Below are 8502 nucleotides of genomic sequence, written 5' to 3' on the forward strand. Positions count from 1 at the left end.
CATGCATGGGTATATCCTTTGAAGGCAAAGTCCGAAGTGTTTTTGTGCTTCAAACAGTTTTTGGTTATGGCTGAAAATGTGTCAGAAAGTAAGATGGGCACCCTCCGTTCAGATCGAGGGGGGGAGTATATGTCTTCAGAATTTAATGCATTTCTGGCTGAGCGTGGGATAAAACACCAATGTACAGTGCCGTATACACCACAGCAAAATGGTGTGGCTGAGAGAAAAAATAGGTCTCTCATGGAAATGGCAAGATGTATGGTTAAGAGTCAAAGTCTACCACATGGTTTTTGGCTTGAGGCTGTCATGTGTGCCACTTATGTACTAAACAGGTGTCCCACCAAAGCATTACAGGTTGTCACTCCATATGAGGCTTGGCATGGCCGCAAGCCATCTGTTGGCCATTTACGTGTTTTTGGTTGCCTGGCATATGCATTAGTGCCTGTGCAACATCGCAGAAAATTGGATGACAAAGCTGTCAAATGTATTTTTGTTGGATATAGTGCTGAGAGCAAAGGCTATCGTTTGTATCATCCACAGACAAAGCGCATTTTGGTTAGCCGTGATGTTGTATTTGTGGAAGATGCAGTTCAGCCCTTGGTTTCATGTACTAAGGAGACAGATATCAGCTCACGTGATGTCTATGATACATTGTTGCCTCTTTTCAGTGGTGCACAGTCAAGTGCAATACCTCATGAGGCAGTTTTTCAGCCTATGCAGGTTTTAAATGATGGCACAGATCAGCCTATATCTGATGCAGATGTGCATGATGCACTTGAGGATGAGAGACAAGAGATTGAGGGCTCTAGGAATATGCCTAGATGGCTGGTGCAGACTTTGCGTGACAGCAAGTTGGATGCCCCTTTGTCTAGTCGCACTCGTTCTGGCTCTCATGGTGCCTCTTATGCGTCAGATTGTTATGCATTGGTTGTTTCTAGTATGTGCGATGAAAGTGAGCCTGTTTCATTTGATGAGGCACAAAGTTCAGAAAATTGGATGGCTGCTATGCAAGCAGAATACGATGCTATTATGAAGAATGGTACATGGTCTTTATGTAACTTGCCCCCTGGCAAGAAGGCCATTGGCACTAAGTGGGTATACAAATTGAAGCGTAAGCCTGATGGCACAGTGGATCGCCATAAGGCTAGGCTTGTTGCAAAAGGTTATGCTCAAGAGAAGGGCATTGATTTTGATGAGACTTTTGCTCCCACATGTCGTATGACCACTGTTCGTAGCATCTGTGCATTAGCAGCTCATAATGGTTGGAATGTACATCAGCTGGACATAAAGACTGCGTTCTTAAATGGAGATTTGCATGAGGAGGTGTATGTATCGCAGCCTCGTGGTTTTGTTCAAAGAGGGCAGGAAAACAAAGTGTGCAGGTTAAAAAAGGCTTTATATGGTTTAAAGCAAGCTCCACGAGCTTGGTATGAAAAAATACATGCATATTTGACTGCACATGGGTTTCAGAATAGTCCAACAGAAAGCACTTTGTATGTTAAACGTGTGGATGGTGTACATCTAATCATTGCTCTCTATGTCGATGACATGCTGCTCACAGGACCAAATGAGAGTCATATTGCTGATTTTAAGGCTGATTTGAATGCCTCTTTTGAGATGTCAGATTTGGGGCATTTGCATCATTATTTGGGGATACAATTTAAGCAGTGTGATGGAGGTATTGCTTTGTGTCAGACAAAGTATATTGAAACATTGTTGCGGAGATTTGGCCTTGAAGACTGCAAGCCTATTGCTACTCCAATGGAGACAGGTTTGAAGTTGAGTCTTCATGATGCTGGAGATCACTTTGATGTCACACTCTATCAGACAGCAGTTGGTTGCCTCATTTATGTATGCATTACGAGGCCAGACATTCAGTTTGCAGTCTCACAGGTGAGCAGATTTATGCATAGCCCAGGCATTAAGCATTGGCAGGCAGTGAAGCGTATCTTTCGCTATTTGAGTGGTACTCGGCATCTTGGGTTGTTTTATCCCAAGGGGGGATCATTGCCGCCAGATTTACATGTTTTTTCAGATTCTGACTGGGCTGGTTGTTATGACACACGCGTGTCCACGAGTGGTTTTTGCTTCATGCTTGGAAGCTCATGCATATCATGGTTGAGCAAGAAGCAGCCTACTGTGGCCACTTCTAGTTGTGAAGCTGAGTACAGGGCAGCTTTCACAGCTACGGTTGAGTGTGTGTGGCTCAGACGCCTTATGGCTGATTTGGGTGTTGGGCAGCCATCTGCCACCACCATCTTCACTGACAGTCAGAGCGCATTGGCAGTTGCGCGGAACCCAGTGTTCCATGCTCGTACGAAGCACATTGAGGTGCACTACCATTATGTCAGGGAGAGACTCTCTGCAGGAGAGATCAGTTTGGCTTATGTGCCAACACAGGATAACCTTGCAGACCTTTTCACAAAGGCTCTGCCTCGTGAGAAGTTCGAAGCTTTTCGCAAAGCTTTGGGCTTACTTCCTTTTGTGGATTCGTCCACATAGCTAGACACTTCCCTATACATGAGTGCTAGCTCTTGTTCACCGCATCACTCCAGGGGGGATTTGTTACCATATTATAGTAGTGATGTGTGTGAACACACTTAGGACCGCCGGGGCACTTTTTCCCTCACTAGGAGGTTTTTTCCCCCGTGCATTGTATATACGCCCATTATCTTCTAGGGCTTGTTATCTTTCATTTTTGGCACTCATAATACACTACTGTGTTGTGCTCAAGCTTCCTCATCTTCTTGAAGTTGTGTGTGCATTCCTGCAACCCTAATTCCAACACGATTGAGCTCCTCTCCAACAATGTATTGAGCTCCTCTCTAACAATGTATTCAGCTCTTCTCTAACAATGTATCTCTAGTCTGACATATAGTTGTTTTAAATATATAGATACGATGAGTGACCACGGCCGTAAAGTGAAGTTGGCGATCATCAAGTCTTTGCTAATGAGGCACTGGACTTTCTGGAGATACACTATCAGAGGCCATGACAGATTATGTGGAGATGGATGATGTGGGTTTAGACGGCGCGATTGAGATTCTTGGAGATTCAGTATGCCCGTACGACCTGGAGAGGGTACATCCTCCCAGCCACATGCAGGAGTGGAGACGTCTTGGCATGCACATACTACTGCGCATCGGTAAGCTTCTTGATTGATAAAATAGTAATGTCATCCATTTTTTACATATAGAATTCTTAATATATATATCCTTTTGATGTCTTTGTTTGCTTAGGACTCCTATTCCAGTTACATCACATCACGAGAGTCAACAGCTTACTCCTGATGTACCTCCTAGTACTCAGGTGACACCTAATTCACAGGGTAGTGGCCGTTCCTCCCGCAGGTATATCTTTTATGGCGATTACGGATTAAATATCAAGTATTTTTTACGAACTCACATCTCAATATATCGTATGTTTATATTGCACGTAGGCATCAGCGGCGGCAGAGTACCACACCACCAGTGCCCCCACCAGTGCCGATGCGCACGTGCACTGGGACTTTGGGTGTCACATGCGACATCACACCTGACGGGGGTATCCTTCAGGTCGGAGCCGGCATCGCCTTCAGACGACGGATGAGAGATCTTTGCATGTCATATCTACAGCGAGTTCATATACCATGGCAGTAAGTATTATTTAACATAAAGAATATGAATTACAGTTTTTTATTTGAATTACTAACTGACTTTATTTTGCAATGCAGCGATCAACTCAAGGATGCGTAGGATCCTCATGCACTCTATTTCACTGTAATATATTCTTATTTGATTTCACTAAGTAATGCAGGAGCAACATGGCGAGGAGGACATGACAGAGGTGGCTCGACAGGAGGTCGAGGGGCGACGACGAGAGTCTGAGGCGGGCGGCGGCGGCAGCGTGATCCCGGGTGGGGACACGGGTGGTGGCGGTGGTGATGGTGGTGTTGTGGTTGGGGGCACGGGTGGTGGCAGTGCTGATGTTGATGATGATTCCGAGTCTGATAGTAGCGACTCATGTAGTGATGGCTCACGTAGTGATACTTAGTGATCTGTTTTGTATATGAGAGGATTGATCACCACACACTATAGACACATGTACATATATTTGTTGATGATATATATTGACATATGTTCTCGTTGCATCGCTGAATTTGTCTATTGTCAGGTAAGTTAATTAGCCTAAGTATGTGCCAGAAGCTAGAACGTTATTTATTTATCTGTATGTTTTAAAACAAAACAAATCCTAAACAAGAAAATAGGTGAGCCCACAATGTAACACATCAAAAGAAGCAAAAGATTGGCAAGCATCACCAATTTCTCAAAAGCTCTTGGAAAGCTAGATAGAGACAAATCAAAAACTTTATCGCAGTTCCAGTGACTGTTTTTCTATGTTAGGCTCTAATATTAACAAGCTTTTAATTTTCATATTTTTTGTAGGGTCCCTGATTGTACGATACGTATCAACTCAAGCTAACTTTCAAGCTTAAAGATCTGAACCATGAAGTTTCAAAGCACGTGATTTCAAAGTACCAATTTATGTACCACGTACCTGTACCATGTAACCATTTGCAAGTACGAGGTTTCAACATGATACCCAACTTAGGTACCAAGTCTAACACTAAAAAGCTTTCTTTGTTCCCATGTTTATTGCTTAAGGTATCCCAAAGTTAGACCGTCCAATTGATACCATATATCATGTATCAAAATTGCAAGTTCGAAGTTTCATTATGGAGCCTGATACTAAATCAAGTACCAAGCACCGAATCTAGTACCAAGTACCATGTACCAAGTATCAAGTACCATGTACCAAGTATCAAGCACCGAATCTAGTACCAAGTATCAAGTACCATGTACCAATTACTATGGACCATGTACCAATTATCAAGTACCATGTACCAATTACTATGGACTATGTACCAATTATCATGAACATGTACCAATTACTATGGACCATGTACTAATTATCATGTACAATTACTATGGACCATGTACCAATTATCATGTACAATTACTATGGACCATGTACCAATTATCATGTACCATGTACCAATTACTATATGGACCATGTACCAATTATCATGTACCAAGTACCATGTACCAATTACCATGTACCAAGTACAGTGCACCAAGTACCATGTACCAAGTAGCTTGAAAATAGTTATTATTAAAAAAGTTTTTTAATTGTCGTTTTTTGTCTATCCCCGTTTTCGTTCGCCGGGATTGCTTACATACATACACACATACATACATACATACATACATACATACATGCATGCATGCATACAATGTGCATGTATATACATACATATGACATACATACTGTAAGGACCCTTTCCGTTCGCTCTGGGATTGCTTACATACATACATATGACATACATACTGTAAGGACCCTTTTTGATATAGACATGTATATACAAAATTTTGGCATAAAGACTTAATTTTTGGTTGTGTATATTTTGCCTCTTAGTAAAATAATATATTTTGAGTCAATTACTAACATGTTTGGGACGTAATAGAAGTACGCCACCGTTTGCTTCTAGTCTTCATTTTGAAGGAAATACGGTCCGAAATGCGGATCCGGAATATCTATATGAACCGGAATGCAGACCGGAATGGAGTTCCGGAAGGCAGAGAGACGGTTACAGAGGAGATCCGGAAGAGTGTGGGATGGGAACCTTCCGCATACAGTATGGAAGAATGCGGGACAGGAACCTTCCGCAAGCCGTACGGAAAACCAGTCAAATTCTGTACGGAAATAAGAGAGTACGGGATACCGGATGAGAGCAGATGCCGATGAGATACATACATACATAATGTCTTACATACATACATATATATGCATGCATGCATGCATTATTTATGCATAACATATGTATGTACTACTATGTGTGTATGTACTATGTATGTACATACATTATGTATACATATACAATGCATGTATGCATGTATGTATGTATGTACTACTATGTGTGTATGTACTATGTATGTACATGAACATTGTATATGTGTATGTATATGTATATTTATATGTATATGTATATGTATTATATAGATATATATATAATATGACATATGTACTACATATGACATACATCCGTGCATATATATATACATATATAATGCATGCATGCATTATGTATGCAGAACATACGTATGTACTATTATATGTGTATGTATACATACACATATAATACATACATATATGTAGTATGTATACATACTACATATATACATACATAATGCATGCATGCATGCATTATGTATGCAGAACATACGTATGTACTATTATATGTGTATGTACTATGTATGTACATGCACATTGTATATGTGTATGTATATGTATATGTATATGTATTATATATGTATATGTTTATGTACATGTATTATATAAATAAAGTAAAGCTTGAAAATAGTTGAAGTTAAATAAAGTTTTTTGAACTGTCGATCTTTGTCCCATCCCCGGGATGGCCCTATCCCCTTCCCCACTCCCGTTCGTCTCAGGAATGCTTACATACATACATACAATGTACATACATACATAGATGCATGTATATATATACACACATGCATGGATTCATACAATGTAGATACATATATACATGTGATATACATACATATATACATAATGTCTTACATACATACATATATAATGCATGCATGCTTGCATTATGTATGCATAACATTAAACATATGTATGTACTACTATGTGTGTATGTACTATGTATGTGCATGCACATTGTATATGTGTATGTATATGTATATGTATATGTATTATAAAGATAAAGTAAGGCTTGAAAATAGTTAAAGTTAGAGTGATTCAATTTCAAAAATTAACAATAAAAGAGAGCTAGATAGCATTCTTTACCAGAATTCATGTTCGTTTATGCACCGGTGTCTGACCAATCTCCGTAAAAACAACAAGAGCACGGAGTGCAATCACAATTGCAAGATAGCAAGCGACAAAGAGAGCAACAGTAGGTAGATCATGAGAAAAATATAGACAACATTATGTTTAATGTAAATGAATCAACCGGTATATAAATTTTGTATTTGTCCATTTTTTTCCGTTGCGCGTCATCGCTTAAGGGACGTAATCGACGGAATCGTCGCTTAAGCGATCAATCCTCGCTTAAGCGACGTTAATAACTTTTTAAAATTTCATCGCTTATGCGACGCTTATGCATCGCTACAGAAGTTGCTATTGTGGTCGCTTAAGCGACGTACAACAGCGACGCCTGTAGCGATGGCTCGACACGTCGCGTAAGCGATACTTTTGCATCGCTTCTGTCGTCGCTACGAGCCCATGGACTAGTAGTGAGTCAATAGGATCACCATAAGCATCATCATCACTGAATATACTGATAGTGTATCCACACATGAGAAGAAAGTGGCATCATCTCAAATCATTGACCATGTCATCCTCACAATCTCTAAAGTCATCATCATGATGGTATGTGTCCCGACTCCCATCAATGGTATCCATGTATAGCATATATCCCAAGATAGGTCAACCTCTCTAATAATTGAATCTAAGAAAATGTCTAAATCAAATATAAAGCTCTCTAGATCCATATGCACAATCCTGCCTCTTCTGCGAGGTCTAACCTCAGAAAAATCATCACTACTCTCATGCACTATCCCTGATTGCTCAAATACATGAACTCTATCCACATGACCGCTACCAAGAATGCTATGAATACTAGGAGTAGTGATCGTATCAATGATATCTCCATAAATAGAAATCCTAGAAGAATAGGATGATGTATCTAACACTAGGAACTCAGGTCTATGCTCATAGGTGTCTTTGTCACTCGTATGCAGAGTATCACTAGAAGAATAGGATGATGTATCTAACACTAGGAACTCAGGTCTATGCTCATAGGTGTCTTTGTCACTCGTATGCAGAGTATCACTACCCTCAAGTGTGCTAATGGATACACTTGTCCCAAGTGTGCTAATGGATGCATGACTTAACCAAATGCACACTATCCTCTAGAATGTCACCACCACGATCAACTAGAGTGTCCACATGATCCATAGGAAAGACTTAAGCAAAAAGAATAGAATAAAAGGAATCTCCTAGAAAGGTTGTCATAGTTAAGATTTCTTTCAATGGTCATAAAGAAATGCATCCCCCTAATGAACCTAATTTCTCCTTTTAAATCGTCTAGGAGATCTAGCCTCCTATACCATATGGAAACATTTGACCCCAAGATCTCCTTTGAGGTCAAAAGTTCCATAATTTTACTGATGTTATGTCATCTCGACGGTCTATAAAGGGGGGTGCGTGTGTGTTTATATGTGCATGTGAGTGTATGTGCACACAAACGTACATGTGAAACTATGGGGAAATTTGAATATGCGATCATGCTTGCTCATTCCTAGCTTGATCTAGGACCTTGCTTGGTCCTATATAGCTTATTCCTAGCTCAATCTAGGACCTTGCTCGGTCTTGTGTAGCTCCGTCCGAGCTCGATTTAGGTCCTCGCTCAGTCCTATGTAGCTCAGTGTTCTA

This window comes from Cibotium barometz, chromosome 40 (assembly GCF_041138505.1).
Source record: "Cibotium barometz isolate CiBa-2024 chromosome 40, ASM4113850v1, whole genome shotgun sequence".
Classification (NCBI taxonomy): Eukaryota; Viridiplantae; Streptophyta; class Polypodiopsida; order Cyatheales; family Cibotiaceae; genus Cibotium; species Cibotium barometz.